Source organism: Phoenix dactylifera, unplaced genomic scaffold (genome assembly GCF_009389715.1).
Source record: "Phoenix dactylifera cultivar Barhee BC4 unplaced genomic scaffold, palm_55x_up_171113_PBpolish2nd_filt_p 000441F, whole genome shotgun sequence".
NCBI classification, from domain to species: Eukaryota; Viridiplantae; Streptophyta; class Magnoliopsida; order Arecales; family Arecaceae; genus Phoenix; species Phoenix dactylifera.
The window spans coordinates 52,749-73,518 of NW_024067875.1; the positions used below are offsets into that span (position 1 = coordinate 52,749).

Sequence of the window (20,770 nt, forward strand, 5' to 3'; positions counted from 1 at the left end):
AAGAATACATATCCTGATGTTGACTTTCTATCATTAGGGTCAGTCATAAAATCTGAATAAGTATATCCTTCTACTTTAATTCAGATCCTCCTCCAAAGACCAAAAATATATCCTTAATCCTTCTCAAGTACTTAAGAATATTTTTCACAGCTATCTAGTGCTCTTCACGTGGATTCGACTGATATCTGCTTGTGACACTTACAGCATGTGCTATATCAAGTCGAGTACACAGCATGGCATACATGAGGCTTCCTATTGCCGAAGCATAAGGGATCCTGCTCATGCGCTCAATCTCTTCAGATGTGTTGGGGTACATCTTCTTGGAAAGATTTATCCCATGCATTAGAGGTAACAATCCCCTTTTAGAGTTTTTCATGCTGAACCTCTTCAGCACTTCCTCTATATACATTTTCTATGATAGGCCAAGCATCCTCTTAGATCTATTTCTATAGACCTTAATCCCCAAAATATAAGATGCTTTCCCTAGGTCTTTCATGGAGAACTCCTTAGACAACCATAATTTGACCGATGTGAGCATGGGAACATCATTCCCAATCAGGAGTATATCATCCACGTACAATACGAGGAATACTATAGCCCTCCCACTAATCTTTTTGTACACACATAGTTCCTCTTCGTTCTTAATGAAATCAAATGATTTGATTACATCGTTGAAACGAGTATTCCAAGTCCGAGATGCTTGCTTTAATCCATAGATGGATTTTTGCAGCTTGCAGACCTTGTGATCACCATCACTGAAAGTGAAACCTAGAGGCTGCTCCATATAGATATCTTCCACAAGATATCCATTAAGAAATGCAGTTTTCACATCCATCTGCCGAATCTCATAATCATGATAAGCTGCAATAGCAAGCAACGTTCGAATGGATTTCAGCATGGCTACCGGTGAAAAGGTATCCTGATAGTCAATGCCTTCGCGCTGACTATAACCTTTTGCCACCAACCTTGCTTTATAGGTCTCTACCTTGCCATCCAAATCTAATTTTTTTTGTAGATCCATTTAAACCCAATTGGTACTATACCTTCAGATGGATCTACTAAGGTCCAAACTTGGTTGGAATGCATGGACTCTATCTCTGACTCCATTGCTTCCATCCATCTCTCGAAATCGATGTCGAACATCGCTTCATTGTAGGTTTTGGGATCATCACCATGTTCCTTTTCTTCCATGAGAAACACTTCCTTTAGATTCTCTGTAAGTATACCTAAGTACCTTTCAGGAGGATGGAGAATCCTACTAGATCTACGAAGTGGATGAGATTCTTTATGTATTGGCTCAATGTGAATAGGTTCACTAGGCTCAATCGCTCGTTGCTCTTCAGAGACTTTCTCTTCGAGCTCAGTTTTCGTCCCACTGCCTCTATCAAGGATAAACTATTTTTCCAAAAAGATGACATGTTGGCTCATAAATACTTTGTGATCCTCTAGGATGTAAAAATTGTATCCTAACGACTCTTTAGGATATCCTATAAAACGAGCACCAATTGTCCTAGCCTCTAACTTGTCCGCCTGTTGTCGCTTGACTTGGGCCGGACATCTCCAAATTTTGAGATAACCAAGACTCGATTTCTTACCATGCCATATCTCATACGGTGTGGTGGGAATGGACTTAGAGAGAACTCTATTCAATATGTAGATAGCTGTAAGTAGGGCATCTCCCCACAGAAATAAGGGTAAATCAGTGAATCTCATCATGGACCTGACCATATCCAATAGAGTCCGATTTCTCCTCTCTGACACCTCGTTGAGTTGAGGTGTACCAGAAAATGTCCATTATGAAACTATACCATTTTCTTTGAGATAATCGCAAAACTCTCTACTAAGGTATTCACCTCTAGATCTGATCGAAGAATCTTAATGAGTTTTTCTGTTTGTTTTTCTATTTCATATCTGAATTTTTTGAACTTTTCAAATACTTCAGATTTATGTCTTATAAGATAAACATAACCATACCGTGAGTGATCAACAGTAAATGTTATAAAGTAGAAATAATGACCCCTAGCCTACATATCTAATGGGCCATACACATCAATGTGTACTAGAGCAAGTATCTCAGTGGACCTCTCTCCGTGTCCTATAAAGGGTAATTTGGCCATTTTTTCTTAAAGGCAGGATTCACAAATTGGATATGACTCAGAAGTCAATAAGCCCAAAAGCCCATGTTTCTCCAATTTGTTAATTCTGTCTTCTTCTATATGACCAAACCTGAGATGCTACAATTACTTTTGATTTATCTCATCTCTAAATCTTTTGGATCCTATGGTACTCACTGTATGCTCAGATACGTTCACAGATACATTCATGTTGGGGGGAGTCTCCACTCCTACATGGGTTCGATCCTATTAAAAATAGGGTGACACCCATGTATACCTATCAGAGCACGCATCTCTATACGCCTCCGAACGGAGAGCCACGCTTCGTCACATGATCACGCGTGAGAGTTCCCGAAAATCGGTCACAACTCTTGGACCTTTGCTCTGATACCACTGTTGGGATTTCCAGTGCTGTAGGGCGCAGCGGAAGATACGGGATTATAAAATTTTCTTATAAAACCCATTATATGAAACCCTAATAAGCTAAGATCACCTTAATAGTATAACCAAATAATATAGAAAATATAATCTTGGTATAGAAGAATACCTATCACGCTATATCCAATATGTCTGAAGATGTCCTAAGGTGCCCAAATGTTCACCCTCCGATGTTGATCCACACAGGAATGGGTTCAAGACTCTAGCTCCACCAAAACTTGATTCTAATTGTTCAATCCTTCCAAAGGATTTAATTGGTTGATTTTCCTTCACTTCCTTCTTCCTTTCTACCTCTAAAACATTCACTAGCCTTTTTGTCCTAAAGAAGACCCTCTTGTCTTGGGTTAGGACAAAAGAGAGAGGCTTGTAAGAAAGAAGGGATAAGGAAGAGAGAAGGAGAGGCTTTTTCTTGGATGATCTTTAGAACCCCAAGGCACCTCCTTATTTATAAGAGATGGAGGGATGCATCATAAAGGGATGCATCCCATCCACACACCTTATCATGATGAGGCATGTGCCAAGAGAGGCATCCCATCATGATGAGGTGTTAAGGAGAAGGGTGTATCAACTTCTTTCTCACATCTCTCTCTTAAATCCTGATAATCTAAGGGCCCAAATGCAGTGAACCAAAGCCAATGGTCCAGATCTAGGTGCCATCTAATGGTCCAGATCAAGGCATCATCATCCAGGGTGCCATCCAATGGTCCAGAAGCAAGATGCCATCACCGATGGTCCAGATTATGGTGCTGAGCAACGGTCTAGATCTTTCATCCAGAGAGCCATCCAGTGGTCCAGATTCAGGCGCTGACCAATGGTCCAGATCCTTCATCCAGGAATCCATCCAATGGTCCAGATGAAGGCGCCAACCAGTAGACCAGATCCTTCATCCAGGAAGCCATTCAATGGTCCAGATGAAGGCACCAACCAGTGGACCAGATCCTTCATCCAGGAAGCGATCCAATGGTCTAGAAGTGAAGGCCCTATCAAACCCAATCCAATTGGGTTTAACCAACTTAAAGAAAACATTAAACCTAATCAAATCAGGTCTAATTAAAGCCAAATGGGTTCCAACTCTTGGCTAACCCATATTAGGTCATGATCTAATCATATTAGATTGTTGCCCAGATAGACAACCCAAGAGGGGGGGTGAATTGAGTTTTAAAATAATTTAGATAATTTAAAACGTTATGGATGATTAATTAAAAACTATTGCAAGTTATTTAATTAATTACTATGTGCTGTGAGTAATATGAAATGAGAAGAAGGAGAGACAATCAATCACAAACACAAGTTTTATAGTGGTTCGGAGCTAACCCTTGCTCCTACGTCCACTCCCCAAGTCTCACTTGGGAATTCACTATAATCCCCTTGGATTACAGGCGGTTGTTTTCCAAGCTCACAACCAAACTTGTTGTTTTACGAGCTCACAACGAACTCGGTCGGTTTTCCCAGGCTCACCGACTAGAACCACCCCCGATTGTTTTTCCGGGATCACAATCGAACCCTTACACACGTTGGTTTTAACTCGGCTCACCAACCAACCTTAATCCCCTTGATTCAATCCCCGATTGAACCAAGTAAATACAAGTTGTAGAAAGAAAACAGAAAATGAGCTTCTCAAAAAGCAGATGAAAACAATATGAACAATAAATGAAGTTAAGAAGCCTCAAATGCTTTTATATTGGAGATGAGGAATGGCTTCTTAAACTTCTGGTCTCCTCTTGAAAGAGTAGTCGACTTGAATGCAGGAGAAGGAGGCTTTAATTGCTGGGAAGATGTAGTTGGAAGCAGTAAATGCAGATCTTCCTCTTTTTCGTTGAAGAGCACGTTGCAGAGCTTGAATGCTTGATTAGTTGGAGTAAAATAGTTGTTCCCTTCTTTGCTACAGTCTTCTGTGGCTATTTAAGCCAACCCCCACGGAAACTAGCCGTTACACTGCTTTTTCTGCCCGTTCTGCACACTCTGCGCAGCCTGACAATATGACCGTTGGTGGGTTGGAGTCGACTCGCGCGATCAGGAGTCGACTCGGCAACTGTTCCAAATTTGAATTAAAGTTGCCGTCACGACCCGGAGTCGACTCGTCTTGACCCGGAGTCGACTCGCCAACTTCTGGAGCTGACCTGGCAATTTTGGAGTCGGCTCATCCACTGAAGTCCGTGGATCCAATTTTGAATTTTGTCCACTCGAGTCGACTCGACTGTCCTTGGAGTCGACTCGAATCTCAGAGCCCGAACTCCCGATTCTCTGTCTTTTGGCTCATCCAGTCTTGGAGTCGACTCGAACTTCCTTGGAGTCGACTCGGCTCTCAGTTTCCGAAAGTTGGTCTTCTGCCTTTTGACGTGAAGCTTGTCTTGGAGTCGACTCGAGCTGTCTGGGAGTCGACTCGAATCTCAGAGGCAGTAACATGGTTTTCTGTCTGTCGATGGTCGCACAGTCTCGGAGTCGACTCGCGTATTGCGGGAGTCGACTCGAATCTCAGAGTCCATAAAATGCTCTCTGACCTTTTCTTTGTGTACGGCTGAGAGTCGACTCTTGCTTTCTCTGGAGTCGACTTGCCAACCATCGGAGTCGACTCGCGTTCCACTGGAGTCGACTCGAATCTCAGACCCGAGAAACTGCTCTTTGACTTTTCTTTGTGTACCTCTTGGAGTCGACTCTTACTATCCTGGAGTCGACTCGTTGAACATTGGAGTCGACTCGCGCACTTCAGGAGTCGACTCGTTGACAGGTTCTGAGATGAGGCTTTCTGTTCTTCTTTCTGTTTTCAGTCGGAGTCGACTCGTACTAGTCTGGAGTTGACTCGAGCTCGTGCCAGTGAACTTGATACGCTTGGAGTCGACTCGTGATACTCGGGAGTCGACTCGAGTCTCAGACTTTGGTTCAGCAGACTTCTTAACTTATCCAAAATACTATGAACCAAATCTAGAGACACTTGGACAGGATTTTCACTGAAACACTCAATTGAATTCATTAGTAATCACAAGATATACTCAAATGCTTTGAGCTCATCAAAATCAAATGGGGTTTTAATCAATCACTCCACAATCTCCCCCTTTTTGATGATGACAAAACTTTGAGTATATGTAAAATGACTTGCTCAATAAATAATGAAATAAAATCCATAAATGAATTCAAATGTCTGATAATTTAATTTATCCAAGTTTGAAAGGAGTGAAACAGCAAATTTCGGAGTTAAAGCTCCCCCTTTCATTTGGAATTATATAAGCCTTCATATTATGCAATCAATTGTTTGGCTTATATGTCATTAATGATTTAGCTTGATTAAAATTCAGATTCTCCCCCTCAACATATGCATTCAACTATGTTTTGATTCTCTGAATTTTCTTTTAATGCTTTGAAGTTTTTGAACTGAATTTTTTGTTTTTAGAGGAAAAATCTGTCAATTTGTTCTTGAGTAGGATTCAACTAATCTCCGAATATCCCTTGAATAGATTCTGGAGATTACTCCATTAGGAGCCCCAAAAGAGAGATAATGAGCCTCGAGGTACCGAATCCACTTAGAACAAATTTGTGTGTCTTTTTATTGATTTTCATTGATTTCTTTTACATATTTCATCCATATTTCTCCCCTTTTACATATTTTATACATATTTCTCCCCCTTTTTGTCATCATATCAAAAAGGAGGTAATCACACACAATCAATGGCACAAATGGCACAACCAATCATCAAATGGCACAGAAATAAAGATAAGATGTCTACTCATTGTATTGATATGAATGTGAATACATTTGAGCATACAATGAGTAAAGCAAAATAATACAAAACAAAACAAAAAGAACATCTATGGTCTCCTCGAGGATGAAGATCCCCCCTCGAGGATGTATCTCCCCCTCTCGATGAGGTGGCTCCTCCTCTCGAGGATGTGGCTCCTCCTCTCGAGGATGGTGCTCCTCCTCTCAATCGGCTCTGCTCCATGAGGAGGGTGACTGCATCTGTAACATGTCCGAGCTGCGTGATGATAGACGTGGTGGCTCTGCTATGTGTAGTGGAGAGCTCTGTCACCGACGCCTGAAGCCCAGTCACCGATGTCTGAAGTGCGTCCAGCTTGTCGATGAGTACATTCGCCAAGCGCTCGGCCCCCTCGGTGGTGGTGTGCATGTCACGACCTATCTCCTCTCGCATCTGTCGAGTGGAGCTCGTGACCTCACTCATGCTGTGGAACTGGGCCTGGACCAAACTCCGGACATTGTAGATCTCTTCCCGTACATGAGCCGTCATGTCAGTCACGGCTGTCAAGAAAGGGACCAACTGAGAAGATACGGGTGCAGGAGTGGGAGCAGGCACCGCACCTCGGAGCTCCCGAAGCAGCTCATCCCTCACCTCTCTGACTATCTCCTGTCGCAGCTCCCGGAGCTGCTCAGGATCAATCCGGACCGCCATAGAGGGTGGTGCCGAGGAGGAAGGTCCGGCGGAGGTGGTAGGAGCAGGAGGAGTGGATGGAAGGTCTGGATGGTCTGGACGGTCTGGGTAGTCTGAATCGGGCTCAGGACTGGGTGAAGGTCTGGTGGTCTGAGTGGTGAGGGTAGACTTCCTAACCCATACCCCCTCTCTCTTCCGAAATCCCATCCTGTGTAGGGTCCCCGCACGCGTGCGATCAGTCCATCGCAAAGCGCGAAAGGGCTCCCCCTCAGGAATGGGAACCTCGTACTCCCTAAACAGAAGGGTGAATATCATGCCATATGGGAGGGTGAGCCTAGGTCTATCTAGGGGCTCACACATGTATCGATATATGAGTTTAGGGAAGTTGATTGGGGTGTCATGAAGCATATAGAACATAAGAGCTAGGTCCCTCTCATTTACAAAATCAAATCTCCCTGTCTTAGGGAAGATGGACCTAGACAGTATACTCAAGAGGATTTGCATCTCAATCGGTAGTGAGCTAGCGGATACCTCGTCTACGGGTGACTGGGGTGGATGCCCGAGAACGGCCGTAAGGGCCTCAACTCTGTCCTCGGGATGTGTGGGAGCCACCCCTACTAGTGGAAGGTGGAGGATGTGGCCAATAAGATCCTCCGTGACAAACACAGGGACACCGGCTACTGTGCCCTCGATACCCCCATCTCCCCGATGGACGGTACCGTAAAACTCTCTAACGAGCCCTGGATATGTGGGGAGGTCCAATGTAAGGAAGAACTCTAAGCCCTGGACCCTAAGTCTTTCACCTATGGTGAACCCTTCCCGGGAGAGGAAGTCGAAATCGACATACCTCCCGGTGGAGACGACCTTCCCGGCCAATGGCCTCGCGGGAACCGCCCTAGGCGGGGAACGAGCCGGAGGTGGTTGCCTCGCGGGATCGTGCCGCGCCTTGGAGCGCCGCTCGGGACCGGCCTCGGGACGGGACCTCTTCCTAACCACGGTCTTACGTGGCATTTTGACCTAAAATGGAATGAAGAACCTAAAGGACGGAGAAGGGTCGACGGAGGAAGCTTGGGACGGACCGGAGACGACCTAGGAACGGACGAAAACCCTAAGAACCGGTGAAAAATCGACGGAAAAAGGGTTGGAGACGATCGGGGACGACCTAGGAGTCGGCTCTAGGGCTTTTTGAACAGTGGCGGCTTGAGAGAAAAGTGTTTTCGAAATGACAAATCTAGGGTTAAAAAGTCGGATCCCGACTGCGAGTCGACTCCCCTGAGTCGCGAGTCGACTCGACCTCGAGTCGACTCCAGAATATGCGCGAGTCGACTCTCCTTATGCGCCTGTAGACTTCGAGTCGACTCCCGACAATGTGCGAGTCGACTCCCCCTCAGCTGCCATCTTTGCGAGTCGACTCCCGCAAATGCGCGAGTCGACTCCCCCTTAGGAGCCGGCTCTGAAACTTACTCGAGTCGTCTCTAACCTTGGCACGCACCTAAAAGTCATACTATAACCATGCCAAATGAGGGAAAATCACCTAATTGGGATCTGATTTGATGATCATTGAATAGAAACTCTATTTTAACCGCATTCTAATCATCAAAATCAATTAATCTAGTGGAAACTCCCACTAGGATGGATCAATCACTCCTAATCCCCTCCTAAGCACGCTAAACCTCTCTTCACTTAGGGGTTTTGTAAAAATATCTGCTAATTGATTATCAGTACACACAAATTGGAGTGACACATCACCATTCAATACATGATCTCTTATGAAGTGATGTCTTATCTCAATGTGTTTAGTTCTTGAATGTTGAATTGGATTTTTAGTTAGATTTATGGCACTTGTATTATCACAATTAATGGGGATTTTATCTTGTTTAATGCCATAATCTTCTAATTGTTGTTTAATCCACAAGATTTGAGCACAACAACTCCCGGCTGCCACATATTCAGCTTCAGCAGTGGATAATGCAACCGAGTTTTGTTTCTTGCTAAACCATGAGATAAGGTTTTCTCCTAGAAATTGACAAGACCCGCTGGTACTTTTTCTATCAAGCTTACATCCAGCGAAGTCTAAATCTGTGTATCCTATTAAGTTTAGGCTAGATTCTTTAGAGTACCATAGCCCTATGTTCTTAGTTCCTATTAAGTATTTAAAAATTCTCTTAACTGCAGCTAGGTGTGTTTCTTTAGGATTAGCCTGATATCTAGCACACATGCACACACTAAACATAATATCAGGTCTACTTGCAGTAAGATACAGTAAAGATCCTATCATACCTCTATAAAGTTTTTGATCTACAGATTTACCAGATTCATCTTGGTCTAATTTGCATGATGAGCTCATGGGGGTGCTGATTGATTTGTTTCCCTCCATATCAAACTTCTTGAGCATCTCCTTGATATATTTAGCTTGATTGATGAAGATGCCTCCTTCAGACTGTTTGATTTGAAGCCCGAGAAAGTAGTTCAGCTCTCCCATCATGCTCATCTCAAACTCACTCTGCATCAAATCAGCAAACTCTTCGCAGAGGCGATTGTTAGTAGCACCGAAAATGATATCATCAACATAAATCTGTACTAATAACATATCCTTATTTTGCTTTTTCAGAAATAATGTTGTATCTACATTTCCCCTAGAGAATTCATGTTCTAATAGGAATTTGCTAAGCCTCTCATACCATGCTCTAGGTGCTTGTTTTAAACCATAAAGTGGTTTGTTTAGTTTATATACATGATTGGGATATTGATGATTTTCAAAACCAGGAGGTTGTTCTACATATACCTCCTCATTAATATACCCATTTAAAAAAGCACTTTTTACATCCATTTGATATAGTTTGAAGTCCTTAGAGCATGCATATGCTAATAATAATCTAATAGCCTCAAGTCTAGCTACGGGAGCAAAGGTTTCATCAAAATCTATGCCTTCTTCTTGATTATAACCCTTTGCTACTAGTCTAGCCTTATTCCTTATAACAATTCCATTTTCATCTAGCTTATTTTTATATATCCATTTAGTACCTATAATTGGATATTCAGAAGGTCTCTCTACTAGATTCCACACTTTGTTTCTAGTAAATTGGTTTAGTTCTTCTTGCATTGCATTTATCCAATTTACATCATTTTCGGCTTCTTCTATATGTTTGGGCTCAAAGTGTGAAACAAAAGCTAGATGGTTATTCAAATTCCTAAGGGATGCTCTAGTCCTAACGGGTTGAGATGGATCATCTAGAATTAGTTCCTTAGGATGCCCATGAGCATACCTCCAAGCTTTAGTTAGCCCATGATCCACAATACCCTCTTGGCTTGATGATTCTTCTTCAATCAACTTTTGATTATTATCTTGAAATCCCATCTCATCTATCTTTTCTTCAAGTATTTCAACATCATCATCAAAATTAATCTTCTTACTAGACGAGATGTCACTAGAGTCATCAAAAACAACATGTATAGATTCTTCTATAACTAAGGTTCTTTTATTAAAGACTCTATAGGCTTTACTAGTTGTAGAATAACCTAAGAATATTCCTTCATCCGATTTAGAGTCAAATTTACCTAGACTATCTTTCCCATTATTATGAACAAAACACCTACATCCAAAAACATGAAAGTAATTAACTTTTGGTTTTCTGTTTTTCCAAAGTTCATAAGGTGTTTTCTTTATAATGGGTCTTAACAAAACTCTATTTAATATATGGCAAGAAGTATTAATGGCTTCTCCCCAAAAGTACTTAGGGAGGTTACTTTCACATAACATAGTTCTAGCCATTTCTTCTAGTGTTCTATTTTTTCTTTCCACAACTCCATTTTGTTGTGGTGTCCTAGGTGCTGAAAAATTATGGGTTATCCCCTTTTTACTACAAAACTCCTCAAATGACTGATTTTCGAATTCGGTACCATGGTCACTTCTAATAGCTATTACTGAGTTATCTCTAGCATTGGTTACTTCTTTATGGAATTTCTTAAAGACAGAAAATGCTTGATCCTTATGTGCTAGGAACATGACCCATGTGTACCTAGAATAATCATCTACAATGACTAGACCATATTTATTTCCACCTAGGCTTGTTGTTCTAGTTGGACCGAATAGATCCATGTGTAATAATTCTAGAGGTCTAGAAGTAGAGACACATTTTATGGATTTAAATGAGTTCCTAGATTGTTTGCCAAATTGACATGCTTCACATATTTTGTTCTTTTCAAATTTTAATTTTGGCAAACCTATCACGAAGTCTCTTTTAACTAGTTTAGTTATTGTGTCCATGCTTGCATGACCTAACTTACGGTGCCATAACCAACTAGCATCATTTTCTTTAGTTTCATTAACAACTAAACATTGGTTATGTTTTGCAAGATCTTCTAGGTCTATAACATATATATTTCCACGCCTAATCCCTTTAAAAACTAAACTATTATCATTAGGATTTGTTATAATGCATAGTGATGGTTTAAACATAACATCATATCCTTTATCACATAATTGACTAATGCTTAACAAGTTATGCTTAAGACCATCAACATATCTAACATTATCTATAAAAGTAGAAGGGGTGATTTGAACTTTACCAATACCAATGATGTGACCTTGGTTGTTGTCTCCAAAAGTCACAACACCTCCCTTCTTAACTTCGAGGATGAAGAATTGATCTTTATCACCCGTCATGTGCCTTGAGCAGCCACTATCCAAATACCAGCAGTTTTTGTTGACCTTGGCTGCAAGACACTCCTACACAAGCAAATCATGTCATCTTAGGTACCCAAGTTTTCTTGGGTCCTTCATGGTTAGTCAAGTTGGTTCCTTTTGGAACCCATACCCTTTTTATTTTCCTTTTTGTTTTACTTTTCCTATAGTCACATACATTTACCTTATGTCCGATAGTTCCACAACAAAAGCAGGTTATTTTTTTAGTTTTAGTTTCCCCAGCTTTAACAAAGAAGTTACTAAGAAGTTTTTGTTTATTTCTTGGTTTATATCCTAAACCCGCTTTATTAAATACGACTCGTTGATTATTAAGTATCATATTTAACTTTTCAGAACTATACGTAAACTTTTCAACTAAAGGTTTGTATTTTCCAAGTTCTTTAGTTAATGTTTGATTTTCTGCTTTTAAATCATTTAGTTCTTTTGTAAGATCCTTATCTAAGGTTTGTTTATATTTTTTAAGTTCTGAAAATTCCTTAGTTAGTTTTTCATTATCTTTAGTTAAGGTGTTAGTCTTTTGAGTTAAAAGTTGGTTGTTTGTTTTAAGTTCAATATTTTCTTTGGTGATTAAGTCCTTATCCTTAACTAATTTATCGTATTTATGTAGGTATGATTGATTAGCTATTTTCAGTTCTTTATTCTTAAGATTTATAGCCTTATATTCTACCATTAACTCATTAAATGCATCATAAAGTTCATCAAAAGAAAAATCAAGATGCGTATCGGAAGTTACCTCGTTTTCGTTGGCCATGAAGCAGAAATTGGCCTTCTCTTCTTGTTCATCATCTGATGAGGAGGATGATGAGTCGGAGTCGGATAGTGTAGTGACAAGAGCCTTCTTCTTCTTGTACTTACTCCCCTTCTTCAGTAAGGGGCACTCTGCTCTTATGTGACCCGGCTTCTTGCACTCGTAACACCCAATCCCCTCGTTTTCCCTTTCCTTACCTTTGTCCTTGCGGTAGAAATTTGAGGGGCCTCTCCTTTGATGATAGGACTTCTTGTGGTTGATGAATCTCTTGAACTTGCGCACAAGAAGAGCCTCACCATCATCTTCCTCATGTTCTTCTTCTTCACTGCTGCTACTGCAGGACAAGTCCTTGTTAGATGAAGTAGATTTAAGTGCTATTACCTTTTTCTTATGGGAGGACTCTTCTTCGCTGTGTTGCTTCATGGTTAGCTCGTGAGTCATTAGGGATCCAAGGAGCTCTTCGAGTGGAAGCTTGTTCAAGTCTTTAGCTTCTTGGATTGCCGTCACCTTGGCTTCCCATGACCTTGGTAGACAGCGAAGTATTTTCCTGACAAGATCACTGTTAGTATAGCTCTTGCCAAGGCTTTTTAGGCCATTGACAATGTCAGTAAACCTAGTGAACATGCTAGTGATTGTCTCATTAGAATCCATTTTAAATAGTTCATACTTATGAACCAATATATTAATTTTGGATTCTTTAACTTGATTCGTGCCCTCATGGGTCACTTCAAGTCTATCCCAGATCTCTTTTGCAGAGTTGCAAGTAGAGACCCTATTGAATTCATTTCTATCTAAGGCACAATAAAACACATTCATAGCTTTAGAGTTTAATTGTGCCTTCCTCATGTCATGTTCATCCCAATCCTTTTCTAATTTGGGTACCTTAACACCCTCTACATATGTGGATGGGATGTATGGGCCATTCACTACAATGGTCCACATCTCATAGTCTTGGGCTTGGACGAATATTCTCATCCTAGCCTTCCAGTATGAGTAGTCGGATCCATTGAAGAAAGGGGGTCTTTGGGTGGACTGACCCTCAATGTGAGAAGATCCAAATGGGGTTGTCATTTTGATCTTTTAACTCTTGAGTGGAAGAGTTTTTGGCTCTGATACCACTTGTTGCCCAGATAGACAACCCAAGAGGGGGGGTGAATTGGGTTTTAAAATAATTTAGATAATTTAAAACGTTATGGATGATTAATTAAAAACTATTGCAAGTTATTTAATTAATTACTATGTGCTGTGAGTAATATGAAATGAGAAGAAGGAGAGACAATCAATCACAAACACAAGTTTTATAGTGGTTCGGAGCTAACCCTTGCTCCTACGTCCACTCCCCAAGTCTCACTTGGGAATTCACTATAATCCCCTTGGATTACAGGCGGTTGTTTTCCAAGCTCACAACCAAACTTGTTGTTTTACGAGCTCACAACGAACTCGGTCGGTTTTTCCAGGCTCACCGACTAGAACCACCCCCGATTGTTTTTCCGGGATCACAATCGAACCCTTACACACGTTGGTTTTAACTCGGCTCACCAACCAACCTTAATCCCCTTGATTCAATCCCCGATTGAACCAAGTAAATACAAGTTGTAGAAAGAAAACAGAAAATAAGCTTCTCAAAAAGCAGATGAAAACAATATGAACAATAAATGAAGTTAAGAAGCCTCAAACGCTTTTATATTGGAGATGAGGAATGGCTTCTTAAACTTCTGGTCTCCTCTTGAAAGAGTAGTCGACTTGAATGCAGGAGAAGGAGGCTTTAATTGCTGGGAAGATGTAGGTGGAAGCAGTAAATGCAGATCTTCCTCTTTTTCGTTGAAGAGCACGTTGCAGAGCTTGAATGCTTGATTAGTTGGAGTAAAATAGTTGTTCCCTTCTTTGCTACAGTCTTCTGTGGCTATTTAAGCCAACCCCCACGGAAACTAGCCGTTACACTGCTTTTTCTGCCGTTCTGCACACTCTGCGCAGCCTGACAATATGACCGTTGGTGGGTTGGAGTCGACTCGCGCGATCAGGAGTCGACTCGGCAACTGTTCCAAATTTGAATTAAAGTTGCCGTCACGACCCGGAGTCGACTCGTCTTGACCCGGAGTCGACTCGCCAACTTCTGGAGCTGACCTGGCAATTTTGGAGTCGGCTCATCCACTGAAGTCCGTGGATCCAATTTTGAATTTTGTCCACTCGAGTCGACTCGACTGTCCTTGGAGTCGACTCGAATCTCAGAGCCCGAACTCCCGATTCTCTGTCTTTTGGCTCATCCAGTCTTGGAGTCGACTCGAACTTCCTTGGAGTCGACTCGGCTCTCAGTTTCCGAAAGTTGGTCTTCTGCCTTTTGACGTGAAGCTTGTCTTGGAGTCGACTCGAGCTGTCTGGGAGTCGACTCGAATCTCAGAGGCAGTAACATGGTTTTCTGTCTGTCGATGGTCGCACAGTCTCGGAGTCGACTCGCGTATTGCGGGAGTCGACTCGAATCTCAGAGTCCATAAAATGCTCTCTGACCTTTTCTTTGTGTACGGCTGAGAGTCGACTCTTGCTTTCTCTGGAGTCGACTTGCCAACCATCGGAGTCGACTCGCGTTCCACTGGAGTCGACTCGAATCTCAGACCCGAGAAACTGCTCTCTGACTTTTCTTTGTGTACCTCTTGGAGTCGACTCTTACTATCCTGGAGTCGACTCGTTGAACATTGGAGTCGACTTGCGCACTTCAGGAGTCGACTCGTTGACAGGTTCTGAGATGAGGCTTTCTGTTCTTCTTTCTGTTTTCAGTCGGAGTCGACTCGTACTAGTCTGGAGTCGACTCGAGCTCGTGCCAGTGAACTTGATACGCTTGGAGTCGACTCGTGATACTCGGGAGTCGACTCGAGTCTCAGACTTTGGTTCAGCAGACTTCTTAACTTATCCAAAATACTATGAACCAAATCTAGAGACACTTGGACAGGATTTTCACTGAAACACTCAATTGAATTCATTAGTAATCACAAGATATACTCAAATGCTTTGAGCTCATCAAAATCAAATGGGGTTTTAATCAATCACTCCACATAGATCAACCTAATCTAAGAATCAGATTCGAATTTAATTTGAATCAGGAGCTAGGGTTTGCAACACGTGCTAGCATGTTCATCTTGCAAACATGATCTAATCCAATTAGACCCTTGATCAATATCCTTGTGTGTGACCCATTGAGTTCCTTATCTTAGCCAGCAGTAGGTGCAGGTGCAAGTTGACCTAACCTGATTAGAATACCTCTAATCCAATTTAGGTTCAATTTAGTGCTAAACCTGACTTAGCAATCAGAACCTTTCTGATGCTTTGATCTAATCAAACTCTTTGATCCGATCAACCCACAAGACATGATTGACGTCTAGCAACGTATCATGTCTACCCGGAAGATGAGGAACGTATTGGACAAATCCAAACATACCCTTCAGTGGCAAGTTACCGTGCAATTCAATTCCTCAGTCATACTACATCCTGAATAAGTGCATGAGTATGGATCAATATCAAACTCAATCACTTATTCATGTCTTTCTCAATCTTTTATATGATAATTCAAACAATGAAACATTAGAAACTCTTTCTAATATTCATTTTACTTTGATCAAAGGCTTCTTGAATCATCATAAGATTAGAGTAAGTAGGATGTTACATTCTCTTACTAGAAGTGACTGATTCCTTGTTGACCTACTCACAACCTTCGTACAAAATCCACCATATCCAAAATACCCCGTACATAATGCAATGTCGTGAATGAGGGTAAACCAAAACATAGCTTCAAGTGCACAAGGTACCATGGTGATCTCAGGTCTAAGGATCACTTGCACAACTCCCACTATGAGAACCATCTTTTGATAATTAAGTAAGAATCCATAAGATGTTCTCATGGCTGGTCATTTCAGTGAACTCATTCCTCTAATGAGCATCCACATCTTTGTATTAGTGTCTCACACAAGTGATTGTGAGTTATTCACCCTCTACATCGAGCATACATAAGATGTGCCAGTCTTTCCAGTAATATTGATCCCCAACTCAATATACCAATTTGACTGGAAATATTCTAAATTAGGATTTTAGGATTTTAGGTCTCACTGGTATGATCTCATCATAACCCTAAAACCAATGTCCTAATTTATGGGGTTCATCATCCAATAATAAAACAGATAAGCAGCAAATGATGAAACACAATGCCTTTATTGATATATATCGAGTGTCAAAGTACGTGATTTGGAGGATTAAAAAGAGAAACCCATCAAATGATTGGCTTATAGGGCATCTACTCTTTCAATTCATATGTAAGTGATAGAGACTATCAATCATGAAACCACATGTAACCAATTTATTTCGCAAATAAATAGAATAATAGTCTTTATTGAAATTGAATTCAAAATGTTTCTATGCTAGACAAGATACAAAAATCAAATTTCTGCTAGCACTAGGTACAAAATAACAATATCTAAGTATCAAACTAAATTCTGATGGTAATCGCAGAGGATAGGTGCCCACAACAACAGCAACAACTCTTGCTCCATTGCCAACCTGTAGGGTTACCGTACCTTTCGTAAGCCTTCTACTTTTCTTTAGACCCTACTTGGTAGTGCACAAGTGAATATTAGAATTATAGTCTATAACCCAACTAGAAATAGAATAAACTGTTAGATTAGTTTCAATAATGAGCATATTAGACATACCTTCAGAAGGCATGTCTTCCTTCTTGCTCTTTATACTCTCCATGTAGATAGGACAGTTCTTTTTCTAATGGCCGTCCTCGTTGCAATAGAAATACTTAGCTTTGGGTTCGGCCTTCTTCTTAGGAACTTCCTTCTTCGGCTCCTTCTCGGTCTTCTGCTTCTTCGCAGGCTTCTTTTTCTTTTCAGTAGACTTTCTCTTGGAAGTAAAAGCCAGCCCAACAGCGAGAATTGTGCTCCTTAAACCTTTCAAGGTTCTCTCAGTTATTACCAACATGTTCAATAATTCAAGTTTGGTGCATTCAATTTTATTTATATTGTAGTTTATAATAAACTGCCCATATGAAGATGGTAAGGGTTGCAGGATCAAATCCGTTTGCAGATCCTTGTGCATGGTCATGCCGAGCTTCTCAAGCTCCTGAAGATCGTTGATCATGGTCAAGCCATGGTCATGGACAGACTGCCCATCGTGCATCTTGGCTTTGAAAAGCCTCTTGGATACTTCAAACCTCGCTATGCGACTCTACTCACTATACAACTCTTGCAGGTGATCAAGTATATCCTTGGCAGTCTTCATGCTCTCATACTAGCATTGTAATTCGTTGAACATAGATGCAATAATGTAGCACCTAACCTTATTGTCATCATCTAACCATTTCGCATGCGTCTCACACTGCTCATTAGTTGGACGGGCTGGTAATACTGGGAGTTCATTGGTTTAGAACATATGCTATCTTCTCACAACTCAAGACAATCTTCAAGTTGTGGAGCCAATCCTTGTAATTTGGTCCAGTCAATCTATTGTTATCTAGGATTCGAGTTAATGGGTTGGAAGCCATTATCATCTGCAGAGAGTAAAGATTCTAATTAGAAATTTGTACTTGACATTAATTTATTTTAGGAACTTTTAAAACAAAAGTGGATCAAATCCTACCACTATTTTTTGGATCTCTCAAACTCTCCGGGTAAGGATACGAAAACCTGCGACTTAGGATTTCAAGTTGGGTGCTACGGTCCCACCAATCTATATGCCACCTCACCTAACAGTTATGTGTGATATATAGACGATGAGTGTACAACTCTTGTACAATGTTTCATTAGCAAGTTACAGCTAACCTGGTTTCCAAGTCATAAGGACCTCACCTAATAGTTATTGACCCCATTTCTTAGTTAAGTCAGACCCTCGTTCCTTGGTCTCCTGATAGTCAATGTCTTCGCGCTGACTATACCCTTTTACTACTAGCCTTACCTTATAGGTCTCTACTTTTCCATCCGAACCTATCTTCTTTTTGTAGATCCATTTGCATCCAATAGGCACAATACTTTCTGGTGGACCCATTAAGGTCCAGACTTGGTTGGAATGCATGGAGTTTGACTCTGACTTCATAGCTTCCAACTATTTCTCAGAATCGATATCTGATATCGCCTCGTCGTAGGTTTTGGAATCCTGTATGTATTCTCTATCTCCCATGAGGAACATTTCCTTAGTATCCTCTTCAAGTATACCTAATTATCTATCAGAAGGATGGGAGACCCTACTAGATATGCGAGGTGGAGGAGGAACAACGTGTACTGGCTCTGTATGAATGGGTTCTATAGGATTCATGACTTGTTGCTTTTCAGAGACTTTCTCTTCAAGCTCAATTTTCCTCCCACTGCATTAATCAAGGATAAACTGTTTTTCCAAGAATATGACATGTCGGCTCACAAACACATTGTGATCCTTTGAGATGTAAAAATTATATTCTAATGACTCTTTAGGATATCCTATAAAACGAGCTCTTATGGTCCTAGCCTCTAGCTTGTCCGCTTGTAGTCGCTTGACGTGGGCCGGACATCCCCAAATTTTGAGATGACCAAGATTTGGTTTCTTACCATGCCATATCTCACACGGTGTAATAGGAACGGATTTAGAGAAAACTCTATTCAGTAGATAAATTGCGATAAGTAAGGCATCTCTCCAAAGAAACATAGGTAAATCAGTGAAGCTCATCATGAACCGGACTATATCCAATAGAGTCCGATTTCTCCTCTCTGATACCCCATTGAGTTGAGGTGTACCCGGAGGAGTCCATTGTGAGACTATGCCATTCTCCCTGAGTTAGTTCCGAAATTTTTCACTAAGGTATTCTCCTCCTCGATCTGATCGAAGAGCCTTAAGGGGTTTTCCAGTTTGTTTTTCTACTTCATTTCTGAACTCTTTGAAATTTTTAAAAAATTCAGATTTGTGTCTCATAAGATACACATACCCATACCGTGAATAATCATCGGTAAAGGTAATGAAGTACGAATAACGACCTCTGGCTAGCACATCGAATGAGCCACACACATCTGTATGTACCAGGGTAAGTATTTCAGTGGTCCTCTCCCCATGTCCTACAAAGGGCAATCTAGCCATTTTTTCTTGAAGACAGGACTCGCAAACAGGATATGACTCGAAAGTCAATGAGCCAAGAAGCCCATCTTTATCCATTTTGTTCATTCTGTCCTCTCCAATATGGCCAAGCTTGAGGTGCCACAAATACTTTTGGTTTATCTCATCCCTGGATCTCTTGGATCCTTTGGCACTCACTTCTTGCTCAGACACATTTACAGATATATCCATATGCAAATAATAGAGACTGTCAATCATAAAACCACGTGCAACTATTTTATTTCTGAAATAAATAGAATAGCAGTTTTTGTCAAATGTAAAAATATGACCTTCCTATGCTAGACATGAAATAGAAATCAAATTTCTGCTAGCAGCAGGTACATAATAACAGTCTCTAAGTAATAAACTAAAACCATACGGTAGTCGCAGAGGGTAGGTGTGTTGGAAATTGTATCCTAAATCCAATCAATTGTTGATTATAAATGTATTTGAATCAATTATAAATAACATGATATTTATTCATCACCAGAACATCTTCACAAACTCCGATGTGATGAAGTCCTTAGGACTGCTTTGTGTAATGAAATGTGATTTTGTCACACAGGTCCTTAAATGTTCATGACCGTATGATATACTATTAACAGGATGATAGTATTATCGGGCGTAGGTCATTGTGTATTGGAAGCCATCAAGGGTTGATTGCTTAGAGAAGTTCCAACCTTCAAAGAGAGGATCTCTGCAAGGGAGCTAGCACCCTGGTGAGATCAAGGTGCTTGGAGCGATCTACCTCGTGTGGATACCTGTAGAGGTCGGACGATTGTGCAGCTTCAAGCAAACCAAATCCGATAGCGGTGAAGATCTAACCGCTCAAAGGTAAAGATAGGATATTTACTTAGATTAATTGTAGATCTAAAATTAATCAAGTTATTAATTTTAATCTTTCCTTAAGATTTTATAATTTTTTGAATTAGAGAACTCAGAATTTTTTTGAAATCTACGTTTTCTAGGACGTTCATGAGATGAACGACCCCGCGCGTGCATTTTCGTTGTGATCATCGCAACGCATGTGGGGATAACCTGATAGATCAGGCCGGAGCGATTCAATCAATAAATCATAGGGCATGAACTCCATTAGGAACAAAATTAATCAACATGGTTCATCAATAAAGATTTTAGAGATATTTAATAGGGCCAGGATGATCGGTCTAGTAGGCAGCCTAAGTGCTAGAGCAGATCGGAGCCTTTTATAAGGATCAACTCGAATTCGTAGAATAGGTTGACAGGACCCAATACTGGGTTCCTTAGATCTTTTGGAGAG

At 41.0% G+C, this 20,770-nt stretch overlaps 1 protein-coding gene across 3 annotated transcripts in view; it reads left to right on the forward strand.

Annotated features, from left to right (window-relative positions):
* The window catches only part of LOC103724117 (protein DETOXIFICATION 29-like), an 83,676-nt gene that overhangs the window by 12,224 nt on the left and 50,682 nt on the right, over positions 1 to 20,770 (forward strand). The window lies entirely within an intron of this gene.